This window comes from Sinohyriopsis cumingii, chromosome 11 (assembly GCF_028554795.1).
Source record: "Sinohyriopsis cumingii isolate HCF-2022 chromosome 11, ASM2855479v2, whole genome shotgun sequence".
In the NCBI taxonomy this organism is placed as follows: Eukaryota; Metazoa; Mollusca; class Bivalvia; order Unionida; family Unionidae; genus Sinohyriopsis; species Sinohyriopsis cumingii.
In genome coordinates, this window is record NC_142971.1 from 48,718,560 (window position 1) to 48,738,142 (window position 19,583).

The window sequence follows — 19,583 nt, forward strand, 5'->3', positions numbered from 1 at the left end:
GTAGTAGCTACGTAGAAAAGTTCTAATTTTATTTTTAAATGGTTGGTTGCTGTCGAAGTCATGATGGGGCCACATGATTTAAGAGTACACAATTTTCTATTTTATTTCTTAGAGTAAAATGATTGGTTTTCGTCAGGGCCACGTTAGGCGTACGTGATATAAACACGATCACGTGCCCCACTCCCCTTTTTTTCGACTTCGCAACTTCGGGATTTTCGAAACAGCGTTTTAGAATACGATATAACCTTTCTTTTTAGAGAAATACTCTCAGTTGGTCTTTTGTCTTTACACTGGAAAGTGTTGTGTCGTTTGGAGTTTTTTCAAATTACTTGGATGCAAAAGGATTAATTCTTTTTTTTTCTTCTAGAAAATACGTATGCTCATATGAAATTCTTGACTAAAGACAGCTCTTATAAACATTTATTCGTTTTTCCAAAACCGGAGTGATATTTCTTATTTCTACAATGAACTGTAGACTTCAACACACCACAGGTTACAGCATACGTCATCGTCTTCCGTCTTGCATTTTGAAATCATTAGAACATTTTATTATTAGGACTTCTAAAATTTATTCGTGGATTATTCTTGGATTGTTTTTGGATTTGGTTCTTAAAACTGTAAGTTCATATTTTTTCATTTTTACAGAATTTTTCCAGGGAAATAAATTTTTATATTTTTTTTAAAGCTTGTTGTTTTCACCCTTTCTTGTGTTACTGTTTATTCGAGGCTAAATACGTAAGATAACACGTATTACTACCATCGTGCTACCAATTTCAATTCCTGCCATGCTCAAATAAAACATTTGTCGAAAAAGACCATTAGTTAAACCTATGCAGTGATATGGATTTGATTTAGCGCGATGGTTTATTTAGTGTCAGTCTGATTAATTGGAAAGATTGACTCATGTCCTTGCGTAGCTCTTTAGCGGTGGCACTTCTTGCTCTTTGCAAATCTTTCTCAACTATAATAAGTGACAAATTGTTACAAGAACAAAAACATACCAGTGTTCCATTTTAATAAATTTAATTTATGACTTCTTCAGGATTTAAGTGAGCGTGTTACTTCATCCGTCATCGAAGCAGCCACTGCCTATGGTCCTGGAAATTAAAAAAAAAAGCATGCTTGATAAAAAAGATTAAGTCATTTATTGGAAGTGAAATTCAATACAATTGATTATATGCGTAATTTCTATTATAAGCACATATGCAGAAATAATGTTTCTTTTTCAAGTTTCTGCCACCCAATCCCACCCCACCCACCCACCACCCTCAAAATATTGAATAAAAGACTTCATACCATTATTCAGCCATGGGTTATAGCTTGCCCGGAAAAATAAGTGTAGAAAAATATATCACCAATGCATTGACAGTATACTCTATTTTCATCAATTGTTGTTACAGTGTTTAACGCCATTTTTCAGCACAAGATAGGCTATACATGGCGGCCAGCATAAATGGTGGAGGAAGAACCCGGGAAAACCTCGGAAAGACCCACCGACCTACGAAAAGCTGCCGGCAAGTTTTCTCACATACCCACAGTGACCGAGCCCGAGACTCGAACCCACGCAGACAGAGGTGATAGCAGTAATCCGTAACGGTGAGCGCTTTAGACCACTCGGCCACTCGTGGTCCCCTCATTAATTATTAACTGTGTCCTTTTTATTTCGCCACTAACTTTGACAAATTTCCATTAGTTCTAGTTAAAATTTATTATTGAATTCACATTTGCAACATCTTAAACTGTACAAGCCCGTCATATATTTGACTATACTTTTACACCAACAATAGTTAAGTTCCATTACGTTAAGACTGTCTATAATTTGTGTGGTACATCAACACTGCAAGGTTATCGTATGTCAGCCATATCGACTGAACATCTCTTTTACTAAAGAGCATTTTGTATGCAAAAATGAATGCATTTCATTGAAGAGGAACTTGTTTGTTTACCTATAGACGTTGAATTGGCATTCATCGCGAGTGTGGATCAACTTTTATTGTTGAGGACTTTTTATCTTTTGTTACAAAATAACTTCCAACAAACACTTATGAGAGTTCAAAACTATGATTATTCGCACTGAGTTAACCGGGGAAAATGAGTACAGGCAGAACTATATTCGCATTAATGGAGTTAACTGGGGAAAATGAGTACCGGCTGAGCTATATTCGCATTAATGGAGTTGACTGGGGGTAAAAAGTACAGGCTGAGCTATATTCGCATTAATTGAGTTAACTGGGGAAAATGAGTACAGGCAGAACTATATTCGCATTAATGGAGTTAACTGGGGAAAATGAGTACAGGCTGAGCTATATTCGCATTAATGGAGTTAACTGGGGAAAATTAGTACAGGCTGAGCTATATTCGCATTAATGGAGTTGACTGGGGGTAAAAAGTACAGGCTGAGCTATATTCGCATTAATGGAGCTGACTGGGGATAAAAAGTACAGGCTGAGCTATATTCGCATTAATGGAGTTGACTGGGGAAAATGAGTACAGGCTGAGGTATATTCGCATTAATGGAGTTAACTGGGGAAAATGAGTACAGGATGAGCTATATTCGCATTAATGGAGTTGACTGGGGATAAAAAGTACAGGTTGAGCTATATTCGCACCCGAATTTACCTGTAAGAATTTGATTCCAACTAAAATGAAATTCGCTTGCATGTTTAAACTTAAAACAAGTCTAAATATAATAAACCCAACCTAATCGAACGTTTCTGCTCAAATAGATTTTTTATATATTCAGAATTCAATCCATGCGTCAACTCGTGGGTCGGTTTTGTGGCAATCAATAAAGCACACTGTCGTAGTCTCTCATTTCCAAGATAAAACAACTTGCTTCATTATACATTGTGTTTCGTTATGGAACTCCTCCAAAATATTTTCCTAATTGATCCTAATTTCTCATAGCAACGATAATTCAGGTCCACATTGACAGTTAATACTGAAAGGAGAAAAAAAAAACACATACACATCGATGATGAAGTTCATAAAGAATTTCTGATATGAAGTGTTGCCAGTGCAATCTACAGTTTTATAAACAGCTATTAACATTAATATGTGTGTCATTTTCGCCAACAATGAAATATTATCGAATTCGGCAAAGCTTAATCAACACTAACATCAAAACTGGAATTGAATGTTCGAAGAGTGCATAAAGACAGATTAACTCTTTAGATAAAATAATGATTTACGAAGACCCATGGTACCATATTTAATGGAATTCTTTTACACTGAAATAATCTTTAAGTTTTCGTTTCTGCAATAAAAGACGAAAAGTTATTTTTTTTTAGAATTTTCACGTTTATTCTTTCCAATCTGAAATCTTTGCAATTTCGGTTTATTCTTTCCAATCTGTATTTTTTTTTTTTTGGTAACTTCATTCATCGTGCTTCGAAAAAATTGCACATCTTATCTGCGTGAATCAAATTACAGTTAATGATGTTGTTGTCCTATCTCAGATAATAATTTTGTTCATTTTAAATATATACATGTTGTAAACAATTAACTGACATCTACCATAACATTATATGGTATGTTTACTCATAGACTGTACATTATTTGTCAGTGAAGTCTAAGTTCCTTTTAATACATTAATCCCCAAATTTATCAAGAAATAGTTTTCAGATTTTTATAAAAAAAGAAAATCAGTTCAATTAACGTTTTAATAAAACACTGAATTGCATGTATTGCAATTTTCTAATCAGTTTGTTGTTGTCGAATCAGGACATGATATTATCCAATATATTTAAAGCTTCTAAACTACAAGGAAGATTTTACACTATTTAGTTAGTTCTATTGATTTTCCGTACTGTGAAATCTCAGTTTTGCAAGAAACTTGAAATAAAGTGAAATGGGTATGAAGAATTGCTGTTTACTGTCAATGACAGATGCGTTTACTTCCCAAATTTAATAATCAAGCCGACATCAATAGGCTTTAAAAGAGAAATTTTATAAACGGCCATATTAACTTACATTACAGGTTGTATATCTGGGTGATTTATTTATTTATTGGGCGATTACGTTCTTTTCTATGAAAAAGATGTTCTACCATGAAGAATCTGTCGCGTGCAATTCCATACACATACTTCATCAAGCATGGACGTTTTACATTTGAATCATGTCATGTATATTTAGTTGTTTTTTTTCGTGTGCTTGACCTTTGACCGTGATTGTGGGTAGAAGGTATGGCCTACCGGACTTTTATCATTTTTTTTAAAGAATATTATTTATTGATACTTGAGTTTACGGTTTACCCTTTACTGATATACTTAGAATCTTTTGGAAGAAAATCTTTGACCCACATCTTGGTACATCAGCCTCTGCTTCAGAACAAAATGGAGAGACGACTAGGTACGGGGGGCATATACAAAGATAGAGAGAGAGTGAGGGGGAGGGAGAGAGAGGAGGGGAGGGAGAGAGAGCTTTTTAAACAAAAGGAAGTAGCTCAATACTTTCCTCACTTTGAAAAAATTGCTGAAAACTTGAAATGGTCAAGAGAGCGTTTGACTTTGCTATTAAAAGATGTACTTGTTGGCATGATGTCAGGGCATATTTTGATGAGCGAAATTTACAAACTTTGGAAAGTTCTGCTCCAAAGTTGATGATTATGCCTTGACTCAAAAGTTTCATTTGTTATTAAGGCTTTAATTTAGCTGTTATTTGGAAAACATATCATGTCAGTTTCATACATGTACTTCCAAACATCAATCAAGGAAGAGCACATTATTTCTGATTGATACAGTGTGAAAAAGCAACATTATGAAGTCAGAGCTATTAAAAATGCTCTTGTTTTTAAAAGGACAATGCCACGGCCATGCATTGAAACAATACATTGATTGGATAAAACATCCCCAGTCTTATTTTAATTTGGAGACTTATGAACCATTCGTGTCCAAAGGTTCTATATAACTTATTGATAATTCTTTCAAGCAAATTCATATTAATATGATAATAGAAACAGTTGCTTCTCGTAGTCTTTTATTAACTGGTAATTTGCCTTTGTTTGTTAAATATTCTTCTAGTAAAAGTGTTCTGATTCAAGGAGACGAGTGCGCCCTTGTTAATGTTCCTATCCAGTGTGTGTGTGTGTGTGTGTTATTTGGATTTTTAACGTAGCTTTAAAAATTATTCAGTCATGTCGCAACGACATCTGCAGTGTGACAATTCATATGCAGACACGAGCATGATGTCCTACCCTGTCTCATTATCTTGACAGCATGCCAGCCAGTCCTAACATTCACCTCTTAATACTCAGCGCCAAGCGAAGCAGCAGCTAGTAAAATTTATATAACTTGACTCGTTCTGGGTTCGAAACAGTGATCTTTCGCATCGGAGGTGGACGCTCTGACCACTTAGGCTACCGTTGCGTTCCGCTACATTGTGTATATTTGTCATCGGTTTTAGTCTCAGGACCCGTGACTAACGGAGCATTAAATAGTTTACTTATCGAGGGTATTCCTTTAACGCCAGGCAGTAACCTAGGTGGAGGTAATTTTGTGGTTAATCCGCATGTAACTGACAAGCTTTGTTTGGATCAAAAGGTTGATTTGATCTTGTTGAGATTTAAATGATTGATTTACACGCAGCTTGTGCAGTTACCAGAGCTATGATAAAAAGAGCTCTCGAGAATGATGTTGATCAGGACATTATTTCTTATACTCATGCATTTATTGATGATGTTTCTCCTGGTATGGATAAATCAAGGTGTATTGAGCGCAGTGTTAATCTTTTTACTACTCATTCCTTCTCTTCTCATCAGGGTAACAAACGACAATACCTCATTGTCGAACATGAACAAGATCCTGAGATCTCCTGTTTGTTTCAGAATTATATTAGATAAACTTGGAGCCACACAAGTCAAAGTTTATTATTTTGTGGAAATGAGGTCCTTATGAAATTTAGGAGATCATTTAAAGTACCTGATGGTGATTAGTGGCCAGAAAGCTATCAGAGTGTTGCTGCAAAGTCATATCAACTAGAAATTCTTAGTCTAGCCAAAGAAAAACCCTTGGCCGGTCACTTAGCAGTCAGCAAAACGTATCACAAGATCTTTAATAATCATTTTATTAGCCGAAAATTGAAAGTGATAATTCTCAATCCTGTCGCTATAGTCAGACTCGTCCAACGTTATAAAACCCAATCAGAAGATACCAAGGGCTCGTCTACAACCTATTCCTGCATTTGACAAATCATTTAGTAGAATAACGGTAGATTGTGTCGGTTCCTTACATAAAAACAAGTCAGGCAACTTGCTGACCTTAGTTTGTGCGTCTACAATATTTCCAGAGAGAATTCCATTTAATAATTTTAAAACTAAAACCACAGTAAAAGCTTTGATAGAGTTCTGTTTTACACTTGCTGGCCTTTCCAAACATATCCAGCCTGAACAAGAGTCATACGTAAGGTCTAGAGTTTTCCAGTAAATTTGAATTAAGGCTCCAACAGTTTTAATCATATGCCTATCACTCTGAACGTCAAGGGCTTTGGAAAGATTTCATCAAACTTTAAAGAATATGATTCAGCCTTATTGATTTAATACAGGAAATGATTGGGACGTACGTGTTCATTTGCTATGATTCGCTAACTCTGAGAAACTCGCTTCAAGAATATTTAGGTTTTAGTCCTTTTGAACGAGCTTTTGGACCACTGACGTTATTAAAAGAGAAACATCTTTCAAATGAAAATGCAGAAATTAATGTTCTCGACTATGCATCTGATTTCAAATATAAGTTGTCAAAGACATGTGAAGTAGCAAGAATTAACCTTTATTTTACTCAGTCAAAAATGAAATGAAGGTAGACATGGCTACAAAGGAAAGGAGTTTTCATCCTGGCGATAGAGCTCTATCTCTCTTTCGCATAGCTCAAACTCCTTGTTGGGCTAAATTGCAACGTCCATATTCAATTTAACAGAAAGTATTAAGACTCATGGGATTTGGAAGCAGAAAAAACTTTGTCATATAAATATATAAAACGAATATTTTGGCAGAGATTGCCCAGATAAACATAAGGTAAATTTAGCTGTACCTGGCCCACACCGTAAGGATGTAAACACTGGAATATAATCTGACATTTGTGATTTTTATTTAACCTGTCTTCGGAACCGAGAAACATTGAACAATCTGGGGCAGAGTCTTTCACATTTATAACCACAAGAAACGAGTAAACAAAAACAGCTATTATGTGAATATGAACACATTTCTTTCCTGATTTTCTGACACGAACAAATGAAATCTACCATGACGGTGAAACTGTAGATTCTACACCAGTGAAACAACATCCATAAAGGTCGAATCCTTTAAAGCAGGAATATTTGAAAAATGAAATTCAGTATGTACTGGAGAATGATTACATTGAACCAAGTACAAATAACTGGAGTTCACCACATATTTTTTGGCCTAAACCATATAATACATTTCGGATGTGTACGGACTATAGAAACCGCAACATATTCACCAAAACAGATTCCTTTCCATTGCCAAGAATAGATGACTGCATTGAAAAATTTTAAAATGCTGAAAAATGTCACTAAGTTTAACCTTTGGAACGGATTTTGGTAAATTTCACTTAAAAGAGCAAAATAAACATCGGCAACTGCAAATATTGATGGACTTTATCAATATAAATTGACGCTGTTTGTTATGAAGCAATCTCCATCAACATTCCAGCGTTTGATGAACATGGTTAGATCTGGTCGAGATAATCGTGACGCTACATGTCGATGTCGTCATCATCTACAATGATAGCTGGAAAGATCACTTGGAAACTATTCAGACATTATTTGAGCGAATCGGTGATGCAAATTTGATAATTAATTTTGATAAAAGTGAGTTTTGTCGACTTTGTAGTACATTTTCTGGACATTTTGTTTATACACGATCAAGTTAAATATACAGAAGTTAAGGTCATGGCTTCCTCCGAAATTCACAGTGCATGTCATTAAAAGTCAAATGCTGCTATCCTTGTGTATGGATAGATATTTACAGACATTTTCCTAAAACAATTCCATAATTGCTGAACCCCTCACAAATTTGTCGAATAAGAAACCCTAGGTTTTGGGGTCTGACAAAACGATTTGAAGTGAAAATATTTGTACAAGAACTCCTAAAACATGACCTGATGACGCACGCATTAAACTCGCTCAGAAAGTAATGCATTTTTTCAAAATAAACTCCCAGCATATTAATAAAGTTCTTTCAAAATAAACTCCCAGCATATTAATAAAGTGCTAATAAACTGCTTTAGAGAACTTGACTGAAACACCACCTTGTCCCTTGCAGGTATATAAAAAGTTATATGTATTCAGGAACTGTACTTAAGCAACACTTTTGTCCTTTACTGGTACAAAATCCTTTATATAGTGACAAGATGGACTTGAAATACCAGAACAATGAGATTTTTTGTACACCCTTCAATTCTCTCTCTCTCTCTCTCTCTCTCTCTCTCTGAAATAGATTTATTTGGTCCCTATAAAGCGATGTCTTAGCCTTGATCAAAAATTTAATTAAGTTGGGTTGTAAGAGAAGAAGGTCCTCTTCGTACCAATAATATGACAGCACACACTCATGCCGTCTTGGTGAGGTCCACTGCAGAAGTGCCACCTTGGACAGTGCTCTCCCTTACCACAGTCGATCAACGAGCCGTTCTCGTGTTTTGCCGGACCTCCAAAAAAGTTAATCGGACATCGATAATCCTCGCAGGTAGCTGAAAAAAGTTGTCATGATTTACTGATATTTAAGTATCCGTTTCATACAACGAAACCGTTTCGGTATACTGATAGATTTTATAAATCTGCTTATTTGTAAAGCCTTAACTTCAGGAGAGAAAATCAGGGCTATAAAAACTTAAACAGGCCTTAAAGTGCAAGTATACCAGTGCTATTCACGTAAAGGAGTTGTGACTCCTTACTCATATGGTACTTCAGTGGGTGTCATACGATTGCAGTTTGAGTCCTAATGCTCATTATTTGATATCGCGTGCAAAGTGATAACCAATTAATCCCGAAAATTCTAATTAAAAGTGAAATATACAATTGTTGAATTGTCTTTCGCTATTTCTCTTTTATTTTCTACATGCGTAGTTTACGTTCTTCAAGGTGTGTCAAACAATTGGCCTAAACGGGAGCAAACCTATATAACATGATATCTGGTATTGTTTACCAGCTCGCTCAATGTGTGTGTGTGTGTGTGTGTGTGTGTGTGGTTTTGTAATATAAGGTTTTAGAATATTTCTCATAAAATGCTGAAAATTAAAGTCAATAAAAATGTGTATTATGTTTAAAATGTTATAGTTTCACATATTTGGCTCTCGTTAATATCTTTCTCTTAGTTCTCAGGTGTAAACATATATCAACTTGCTAACATTTATTTTAAAGTTCTTAACAAAATATAGAGGAATGATAATTGTGACGATAACCGTATCCGTCAACTTGTTTTAAATGCGTCAGGTGGTAACCGTATCCGTCAACTTGTTTGACATGCTTCAGGTGGTAACCGTATCCGTCAATTTGTGTACATGCGTCAGTTGTTAACCGTATCCGTCAACTTGTTGTACATGCTTCAGGTGGTAACCGTATCCGTGAACTTGTTGTACATGCGTCAAGTGGTAACCGTATCAGTCAACTTGTTGCACATGCTTCAGGTGGTAACCGTATCCGTCACCTTGTTGTACATGCTTCAGGTGGTAACCGTATCCGTCAACTTGTTTTATATGCGTCAGATGGTAACCGTATCCGTCAACTTGTTGTACATGTTTTAGGTGGTAACCGTATCCGTCAACTTGTTGTACATGCTTCAGGTGGTAACCGTATCCGTCAACTTGATGTACACGCGTCAGGTGGTTAACTGTATCCGTCAACGGGGAAAAGAAACAGTAAGAACAACAACAAAACCCAACAACAGGAAAGTTAAGAAAAACGTTGTTGTCAAATGATTATAAATCCGACATCAACACACACACACATACACACACACATATATATATATATATATATATATATATATATATATATATATATATATATATATATATATATATATATATATATATATAAACATATATATATAAACATATATATATATATATATATATATATATATATATATATATATATATATATATATATATATATATATATATATATATATATATATATATATATAAACACACACATTACTGGACAGAAATCAAAGTAATCTGGTCTGCTTTCATGCCGCATTCTCTGCCAATAATTTGTTTTCCATGGTTTAAATTTGTGTATGCGGCACTTGCACTGGAAAGTTTGCCCACCTCCGGTTTAAAAAATTCAATCCGTCTGAGTAATGTGTTGGGTTTGGAAGCCAGGAAAGACGATGTATAATCTCATGCCCCATACTCCCGCTTTCTTTACCAAATTTTAGCATCATGCGATGCATAATCAGGCATGGATACCTAGTAACTAAGGCTAATGGTATTCTAACATGACAATGTGTGAATTATTACCGTCCAAACCAATGTCGTGTCAAATAATTATATAAAAAAATTTAAGAAAAGAAAATGTATAAAATTTCTTCGTCAAATTAAAGTCCAGTGCAAAACATTACATTTGCTAAATATTACAGTTTTATGGAATCATAACTTTTGTGGAATGCCTTTAATTTTGTTTAGCGTGGATAGAATGACATTTGAATAGACAATACCGCGACAGTATCAAAGAGCTCTGTCAAATTGGTAATAAGTTTCTTCATTTAGAAGGGAAATATCTGTAAAAATATGCACAGTACCATTTTTTCGCACTTTAATGAAGAACTGTTTTTATTTTTATGTTTTTTTATTGCGAGCGATTAAGTAGAAAATATATTCGTTCGTGAAGAAAACGGAAACAGGACCATAAACCAGCCAAACCAGATTTCATTCCAGGGAAATGACCGTTGTAATTGTATTAACGGATCTGAACTCTTTGTTCGTGGAATGTTCTGGTTTCGTACATAGGATCATCCTTCCTCTTGTCTTGTCCAGCATTAGGAAATTTGTATGCAGCTACACTGTCATCCTACCATTTGGTAATATCTGTGCATTCTGTTCTTGCTCACTCAAAGGTAGGATGATAATCTTAGAATGCCTCAAAGCTTTAGGCATTACATACAAGACGATATCATTAAAGATTCAGTAGAGACTTTCTTTAATTTTGTTTCTTCTGTTATCCTTTAATGAATCTAAGATTTTTGCAATGAAACTGATTTCCGTTAACACTTTTGTTGACTCCATCATACTTTAATCAACCCATGTCCGTCCCGACACATGTACTGCATACTGCTGTCTGGCCTACAAGTCTCACAAATTTGGTCTCCGCAACTTAACCTCTAAAACACGTAATTCATTTTTTTTTTAATTTACAAAGTGCTGAAATAAAGGTACCTGCTTTTGACGATCTTCCCGTTGGCTTGCTGATAACATCTGTATGCAATTTGTCAGGCGTTCTTTGGATTTGTTATTTCGTTGCAATGACTTTCTAACAAAGAATATTATTTAAAGCGACTCTATTTAGGTCCAGAAAGTGTTGTTGATTTTGCAAATATAAATCAATTCTGGGTACAAAATCAAACTGGACAAAAAGCAAACAAATACACTGCATTTTAAAATGAATGGTTACCTATATAATTTGCTAGCATATTGGACAAGAAAGATAGAAAGCATTTATGCTAGTCACGTGAAAGACGAATACAGCCGGACAAAGCTAACATTCAATCATGTGCAAAAGACAGCAATATGTATAGATAGAGTAGACAGTGATATATTTTCTCCAAAAAATAAGACAAAAAGGGAAGTGATATATTCGATGCTTGTACAGGAATAATTCAGAAAGAAAACCTAAGGAAATAAAGTTTAGTGTTCTTTTCCATTATCAATGTTAAGGACTGCATATGACCCTAAAGACAGGATGTTGACTATAAACGGAATCAAACATGGGTTGTCGCTTTACATAAGCTAATTGAGGGATACAATAATACTCACAATTCAACAGATGTTACACCGATTTAGACTGAATGCGTAAGTACACAATCAGTGAATCAATCAGAATTTAAAATTGCAAAGCAATTGATAAGTGATATATTCCTAAATTTACTAAGAATATATGTCATAACAGCAAATTAATTTTAGACTATCCAGACATTTAGAAACTGGAAGACTTACAGAGAGATGAGATAGATAATATGTTTTTCGAACAAACGTTATCTTTGAAGAACAAACAAGATGATATGTCCATAGTTGAAAAGATTTTGAAGACGAAAAGAATCAACAGTATAAAGTAAGTACTAGTCAAATTGAAAGGAAATGCTGAATCGCTTAATATTGGGAACCATTTGAAAACATTATGCTGTTAAAATAATAGAGGAAGCATAATTTATATAGATACGTGTAAGGGAAACTTTCTGGATGGAACAGTTGTGGAAAAACAACGCAGTAGAACATGACGTGGTTAAAACACGCATGATATTTAAATTTGTATCTATTACAAAACCTGATGGATAAACGAAAGTAAATCCAAAACCTTCACAGGTAAACAACAAAAGGATTTGTCTAAAATGTAGTATTTTTACAGTAGAGAAAATTACAAAATAAGACCTAGAATAAAAGGAATACTTTCTAAATTAACGATCAACAGTCTAGAGGTCCGAAAAAATAATTTGTAAGTTACTGCATTTGTATGGGGAAAAAATAAACGAGTTATTTTTATAGTAATACTACGCGACCTTGGGAGTGAAGTATTAATTCCAAAAATCGTGTTCATATTTTCCCATACAATTTGCGGTACCCGTTTTATTATATATTCATTTCGTTTTCTACCCAAGGCTTAATAATAAAGGAATGCAGTACAAGAGTCAAATCACTTAAATTTATGCTGTATTTCAAAACAAAGACATAACCGTAAATTCATCAATACTCAGTATCAATATTAATGCGCATATCGCACCTCCCAGCGATCTTTGAACCTTGTCGCACGCTTGACATTAGTAAAATAAAAACATTATCGTTTTAGTCTACTTAAAATTGAATTTATAGCATGAGTGCGCTTTGAAAAATAATTTTTCCAGGTGGTCTGGAATTGATGAATTTTGTTTTCCTGCTGATGCAACTCAATTCTGTTTTTCTGTTTACTATGGACTGTATTTATTGGGTCAATTCAGTGCAGTCAGGAGAATATTATTTCATTTAGAAACGTAGTCGAAATTATAATAACATTTCAGTGTGTTTTAGATTTTCCGTGTGTTCTTCCAGTTAACTCATTGAAAACTTTCCAAATAGAGTTTGTGTTGCTCGTTTTGTTTCGCTTTCAAGCAATGATTGATAATAAGTGTGTTTTTATATAGCTTTTTTAATCATATTTGTTATTTTAGTTCTCCATACTTTATATTGTGCATGGATTCCAATAGCTGCTAAATTGGTCTCGTGTTTTCATAGCATCTAGGATTTCAGTAGTTAGCCAATAGGTTGGATTTCATTCTTTACTTGATGTACGTTCAGTGTTGCATGCTTAGACACTATTTTTCGTTGTATTGTTCAATTATCATGGCTAATAAAATGTACATTTACTATTTTGTTTCCGCTTCTCTCATTCTCTTCATAGTTGTGATAGGTGTAGTAACTTTTAGTCATGAAATAATGCCGCCTGATTATAACTGGTCTAAAAATCTTTTGAGCAGGATTGTCAATATATTAATTCATTAATTTATTGCACATGGTCTACAATACCAATTCGCTTTAGATTGTATTGTGTTCCACAGCTGTAATGTGCAATTGCAGTATGTTTAACTGTGGAGCTTAAACTAAATTAAAGTTATATAAATTTCGAATTCACGCTTTCTCGTTATGACCCCTATTTAAAAATACCATATTGGCTGGGCGTCTATGTCTAAACAATAGTCATCTACAAAAAGTAAACATTGACCAGCAAATCCTAATGAAGCCTTGATGAAAGAAGAAAATAGCCAAAAGGCAAGACAGGGAGAGAAGTCGAGTTCCTTCACATCACATTGACAGGAGCAGACAATGAATGAAATCCAGTCAGAAAATTGGACGATGCTGGTTACTAAAGCGTAAAGAAAAATGCTGTACCACTGATTCTAGAAAATGTTTTAAACAAGAACCTGATCTGCCTGCCATGTCGCCTACGATGATGACGATGCAAGAAATTCAGTGGATAGAATTTCATCCAGTGACGTCTTTGACCAATTCAGATTCTATTGAATATAAAATCAAAGAACAAACCTATATGTGTACCTGATATTCAAAGTCCTTAAAATGAAAAGAGCTATCCAGGCTCCGATGCCAGATTTGCTCCCGTCAACAACTTCATGCATTCGTTGTTCAGTGAAGTTAATTTATTTTTGACTAACAAACGCGGGAGCAGCTACAAGAACGAAAGAATAAACGTCTGGATGTCTGAGTAGTATGGAAACCTGACACACTGGACAAGTCAGCGACTTAAAGTTTACTGTGGATTACGTTTCGCACAATGTTGGATTTAACGACCACCGAAAGAAAACAAAACAAGGACGAAGTTTAGAAACAACATGTCTTTTACACTTCGAGATGTGTCTGCAACACACGCATTTGATGAATCGTGTGCATGTACATCTGAGACTGAGTCGAAGTAGTACTGTGTTCTATTTATGGCTGATACTACCGATTACAAAACGAGCATCGAAGAAGTAAAACTATACGTGCAAAGTGATGAATTATCATCTAGAGTAGAATAATACACCAATTACACTTTGAGCACAACGACAGCCAAGTATCCTCAATAATGAGTGGATGTTGAAACCTCTACACCATTGCCTCTGGGCTCAGATCCAAGCTCGAACATAATGTTTTCTAACGTTAAATGACAATGGGTCTTTTAATTGAAGTCGTCAGCAATACGGCCCTTCACAAAGCTGTTGATCAAAATGATTTTGAGATTAGCCAGCACGCCATTTGTACTGATCAAAACCGCACGTATCCAAGATAGAAGTCATCCAAGAAGGTTAGGGGTGTACCAGACTTTTGAAGCTAACTTTGCCAAGAAAAGTACTTGAGATCTTTCTTTACTCTGTTTGATGACACGTGAAAATTAGGAAGCAACAGTTGTCATAGCATATCTTACGATGCTTATTCAGGGGGAAATGCTTTGTGGCGATTTGATTTCACTTCAAACAAAGGCAGCAATAAAGAACATTTCCACTCTATAAAATCGGACAACTGCGAGAAGAACTTCAGTTTGCACTAGCTCTGGTGAGCATCACGGTGCAAGTTATTATGTAAACAGAATTTGACAATACAGTTTGAGTTTGAATAAAGGCTGAACGCTATGGACATAGGCGAAGGTAATATTTTGTTTCCAGAGGAACATTTGTCACAGACCACAATTTAACACATAAAGTACAGGAACTATGCCAGTAATACCAGAAAAAGATCAACACATAGTCTTGCTTTTTATGGTCACATGGCTGAAATCACAGTCCGGACAAGAGCATATTGTTGTTGGTGTCAAATGTATCGTCCTAGTCTGAAGCAATAAAACAATTATTGGATCATGAATCCAGTAGGACAGCTTGAATAGTATCTGGTAGATGCATGAACTCTTTCCTCAGACGACAACAGTATGAAAGATTGATATAAAGACCTGAGTGACAATTCCAACTCCAAAACTCTTTCTGGAGACAAAACGAATCGAAGAATTCGTGTAACATCGTGCAGAGACTTCCTGTTAATTGACTTACTGGACGGACATTTTAAGGAAAATGTCAAGTGTGAATATAATGAATACTTGGAAACTTTTCTTTCTAACAGTTCGTACACAGCTTCCTTGAATCAGCAGATGGGTGCTGAAGATGAACTTTCTCATAGAAACCTAACATCGTTCAAGCTTATATCAATCGACATGGACGAGAATGATCATCCAGGAACCCAATGGATAGGCGTCAATCTTCCCATGATCACAGTGTGGAAGACTTTGATTCTTATAGCTTACCTTCTCTGGAAGACGATATCATCGAATTTATGAGAAGAAATAGTGTACCTACTCAGTTAAATAATTGGAGACTACGAGGATCAGATTCGATAGTGTATGGAAAATACAGTGTGCATTTCATTCATCAACACCGTCTTGGATTCATATTAGAACATAACGTGACTTGTTTGGGACGTGATTGCTATAGAAACGATGAAAACGAGTTCATCGATGGCAAAATGACACGATACTAACTAAAACCCGGACTCCAGAACATTGTCAACTTTGTCAATGCATATATGTTTAAAGTTTAGTATTTGCATAAGAAAGAGGATGGAACTATCTCTAAGTCTCCCTTCTTGTTAGCAATGTTGATGTTGGCTCGTTTGTTTCAAAATAAAAAGAAAAGCTCTTTTTTAACATCCTCTGTCATATTCACACTCTCGATCGTTGAATGTTTCTTTCTAAAGGGATGTTTTCCTTCACGAATCCGTTGTTGAGTATGTGTTGGATAAGTCGTGTGATATTTTGATTATATATGCATAATTTTTAATTTCTGTAACTTTTTTTTGTTTCCCCAAACCTCCGTATGCTTATCGGATTTTAGTAGCACTTTTAGTTCAGTCCAATATTTTTTCATACATTTTTCTGCGTCTGTTCGTTAGATATTATATGACTCGGGTTTGGTCACTCCACACGGCGTGTAGGATAATGCATATGGAGTTATTGGTCACGATACACAACATGTTGATAGTATAATATGGGGTCTTGAATAGTAGACGAATGGATATTACCCATTACACACACACACACACACACACACACGATAATGGTCACCTCACACGGCATGTTGACGGTATAATTCGAGATATTTTATAGTAGACGAATGAGTGTTGATCGCTATATTGCAACGTGTTGGTGGTATAGGTGCGGTTTTGGTCAGTACAAATGGCGTGCTGGATAATAAATGTCGTGTGTTGGATTGTACGTAAAATGTTGGTGTTTGATAGTATATCAAGAAGGTGTATTAACGAGTATATGTTGGTTAGTATTTGTGCAATTTAAACAGTACTAAGAACGTTGGTGTTGGACAGCATATACAAATTTTAACATTACATTTACAAGGGGGAAGCGGCGTTGTGTTATCAAATGGAAACCTACTGCGTCATTTTATTTTCTGTACAGCTCTAGAAATATTGGGATTAGCAACTTCTATGAAGTAACCAATTGAGGTCAACAGTTCATAACAATTTAATAATGCACCCTCAATGTTAAATTCCCGTCTCTATAGACTTTCAACCATACATGTTCCTATATTAAATTCCCATCAGTCGCCCTAAATGTGTACACAGCGTAGGTCAGCTACTCCTAACAATGTTACCATCGTCTTTTTGTCACATTCCCGTTATTTGATATAAGCGTATTACCATTTTAACGTCGCATGTCGCTATTGTGTCGAACAATAATACTCAACTAAATAGAGTGTTATTTAACTTTGAACTCGAAAGGTCTTCATATTTATTATTGGACTATTATTGAAATGATATTTATACGTGTACAGAATGATGTACTCGTGCGGCATTCAGTAGATGACGAATAGCAAATAGCAATTACACCTATTGTGAAATGAGTCAGATAATATGATGAAAGACTAGTTCAGTATTGGGTGGAGAGAGAGAGAGAGAGAGAGAGAGGACATAGTTCATAGTTTTTGGGGTGTTGTACCACGAAAAGATGTTTCCGATAATTTCTGTTTTACCATATTCAGTACACCCATGACCAGTTCCATAATGCGAAAGTCACAAGTGCATCATCGGATACGTGTTTGTTTAAAAGCGAAGAAATCAGGGTTATAAAGGTGAGATGAAACATATACTGAATGCACCATTTTGTACAAAGTTTAATCTAGTGCACAAGCCTGCCAGAAGGTCAGACGAGGTCACAACTTTACCTAAAAACATCTTTGTTTCTCATAAAAATTAACAAGAAAAACTACTTACTGGTAAAAATAAGTGATGCCAAACAAAAGAGGACAATGGCAAACTTCGTCATTCCCTCTTTTCAATCTAAAATGGAAAACAATTAAATACAAAATGGTAATACAACGCGAGACAGAAATCAGACTGGCGTATTACGGGTGATTTTGCACCATTTTTGTTTTGAAAATGGCATTCCTCTCAAGACACGGCAAGAATGTATGATCGGCTTAGTTGAGGTCGACACTGCGTCAGTAATGCCGAATGGAATTTTATTATCATAAAAAAGGAAGCACAGTGTAATTTAACATCTTCTCAATTATTCCATTTTAACTGCAAAACATTAGTTTGAAAATAATGTTTTTTAATACCTACAATAAAATCCTGTTTATGTTTATTTATTTCTCAGCTATATAGTTTAAAAATTGAGGGGAGGTCATTCAGTAAATTTTTTACATGTTGGAAAGTAACGTGGGTATCCTTTATCAGAATAATATATGCAATATTTTCCATTCAGCCGACTCTAGATACTTTGCTAGCTTATCCACATATGTGCTTATATACATGCATTAACATACAAACAGATAAACAAACATATGTTAGTTTTAGGACGATCTCGTGATAACTGGCTTATGCAATCTCTTCAAAAGAGAAATTCAGTTTGGGCATATACACCTATACAATGAATAGAAAGTTGGTTTTGGCAGCATTATTGGTATTGTTGGGAATCTTTCGATTGTTGTAAATAAAATAAAAAAATAAAAAAAAAATGTTTATAAACAAATCTGATTAGACCTTGGAATACTATTCTAAAATAAGCCTACCAGTGAATATGAGGTCAAAGTTGGCGAAATTTAGATCCGGCGCTGCCCGTCGAAAAATGAGATGACTTAGACTTGAAAATCTCAGTGAGAACGAGTCAAGGCCATTTGTATACCGATTCCGTAAAGAAAGAAATACGTGTAATTATGATGCCCAAATTGTCGCTTGTTTACTGGAATGAAACGTATTGACAATCATCTTGTTGAGAAAACTTTTACGTATAAAAGTCCCTCGCTTTTGCGAATTTATTTGTCCATACCAATAGTTCGTTATAATGAGATATTCTCTTAATATTTAAGTACTCTCTGGAGTTCCAGTTTGGGTGTTAGTTAGATCACTGAATTCGTATTAGCGTTATAGCAAGATTGTCTATACTTACGCCTTGTGCAAGCTGGAAGACTGTTGCTTCTAAATATGAGACAAGTACGAATCACAGGTTAGATATTAGTTCCTATTGAGGTGAGTTTGAAACTTGATAGCTCGTTGATAAGGCACATACCCTCCAGGGAGTGTCGTTTCCACAGTGGATATATTTATCTGATGTGGTAAGTCAATGCATGAAAGGTGAGACAGATATGTAGAAGAGAATAAATAGAAAGCCACCGACACGAATATAGATAATAAGTAAATATAAAGCCCCCACCTATGAAGCCGACTTTTTTTTTAAAAAGTCGTACCAAAGTTTAGTTCAAGAATCGGTACTTTCCGTGCTACAATGAAAGACAGACTGAAAATGCACATTTCAAAACGATTCGGTTTCCTCTATTTACAAACACCAAAGTGTTTTATCGATCTAATTAACTCCAAAATGAACAT

At 35.1% G+C, this 19,583-nt stretch overlaps 1 long non-coding RNA gene across 1 annotated transcript; it reads right to left on the minus strand.

The window, feature by feature from the left end:
• Positions 1-1,006: 1,006 nt before the first annotated feature.
• Positions 1,007-19,305, minus strand: LOC149788413 (uncharacterized). The gene is made up of 4 exons (XR_016424403.1): positions 19,147-19,305; positions 17,970-18,035; positions 8,541-8,702; positions 1,007-1,097 (listed from the first exon to the last, which is right to left on the minus strand). It is a non-coding gene; the product is annotated as an uncharacterized LOC149788413 (long non-coding RNA).
• Positions 19,306-19,583: the final 278 nt, after the last annotated feature.